The sequence below is a fragment of the Myotis brandtii genome, unplaced genomic scaffold (genome assembly GCF_000412655.1).
Source record: "Myotis brandtii unplaced genomic scaffold, ASM41265v1 Scaffold12167, whole genome shotgun sequence".
NCBI lineage: Eukaryota > Metazoa > Chordata > Mammalia > Chiroptera > Vespertilionidae > Myotis > Myotis brandtii.
This window is the reverse complement of record NW_005328438.1, coordinates 1-1,522: the sequence shown is the minus strand read 5'-3', so window position 1 is coordinate 1,522 and position 1,522 is coordinate 1. Positions and strand designations below refer to the sequence as shown.

General features: G+C 37.6%; 1 non-coding gene across 1 annotated transcript; it reads left to right on the top strand.

The window, feature by feature from the left end:
* Positions 1–199: 199 nt before the first annotated feature.
* Positions 200–272, top strand: TRNAR-ACG. Its single transcript has one exon. It is a non-coding gene; the product is annotated as a tRNA-Arg (tRNA).
* Positions 273–1,522: the final 1,250 nt, after the last annotated feature.

Below are 1,522 nucleotides of genomic sequence, written 5' to 3'. Positions count from 1 at the left end.
GGTCTCCCCGCGCAGGTTCGAATCCTGCCGACTACGGTAGCTGGGTTGTGTTTTTCCTAAACGTTCAAGCTAGACTACGGTTCAAAATTCTGATGGCCAGGAAAAAGCAAGTTGAAAAAATTGTCATCCTGGTATTTAGAACAAAATAACTCTACTACTTCCTTTTTCTGAACGTTTAAATCATGCACAGACGACAAGTGGGCCAGTGGCGCAATGGATAACGCGTCTGACTACGGATCAGAAGACTCTAGGTTCGACTCCTGGCTGGCTCGGCTTTTGTTTCTTTGTTGTCATGCCCTTTGAAGTTCCTTTCGTTCCCAGGGCTTCTGCATTGTGTATATTTTAAATTCAATATAATTAAACATTTTTATTCTATGTCTTTTACACAAAATATTCATAATATGGGCTCCAGCTGATAGCTCACAACTCTTCTTTTACTGCTATGTATATAAATTTTCTTTAAATCACATTGCTAAGTTGTTTCCAAAACTGACCAATCTTCAAAATAGTCTCTCTCGACTTCATTTTTTTAAGAACAATTAAAGGTTCACAGTAAAATTGAGAGGGAAATACACATGCACAGCCTCCCCCATTATCAACATCCCCCACCAGTGGTACATTTATTACAATTGATGAGCCTACATACATTGACACATCATAATCACCCAAAGTCCATAGTTTTCATTAATGTTCACCCTTGATGTACTTTCCATGGGTGTGGACAAATGTATAATGACATGTATCCGTCTTTATAATATCATGGGGAGTATGTTCACTGCACAAAACCATCTTCTGTGCCCTGCCTACTGATATTCCCTCCCACACACCTCTGCATTTTACTGTACCCACAGTTTTGCCTGCAATATGTATCCTTTCAGATTGGCTTTTGTCACTTATTAATATGCATTTAAATTTCCTCCATGTCCTTTCATGGCTTGGCAGCTCATTTCTTTTTTATTATGAATAATATTCCATTGTCTGGATGTAGCAGTTTATTCATTCATCACCTATCGAAGGGCATTTGCTTGCATTTAACTTTTGGTTATGACCAATAAAGCTGCTGTAAACATCTGTGTGCAGGTTATTGTGTGATCATAAATTTAAAGTCCTTTGAGTAAATAACCAGGAGTGCAACTGCTGGATCTGCGTGTAAGAGTATGTTTCGTTTTGTAGAAACCACCAAACTGTCTTGCCAGTGGCCGCACCATTTTGCATTCCCACCGGTAATGAGTGAGAGTCCTGTTGCTTCACATCCTTGCAGCTTTCGATGTTGTTAGTGTTCTGGATTTTTAACATTTTAGTAGCTACGTAGCGGTATCCCATTGTTGGTTTAATTCACCTTTCTCTCATGACATGATGTGGAACATCTTTTCATATGCTTTAAAAAATGGGCCAAAGACGTAGACATCTCACTAAAGAAGATATACACATAGTCGATAGCAAATTTTGTTAGGGTTTATTTATATCTAGCCTTTTATGCAAACATTATTTATTTATTTTTTAAAAATATATTTTTATTGAT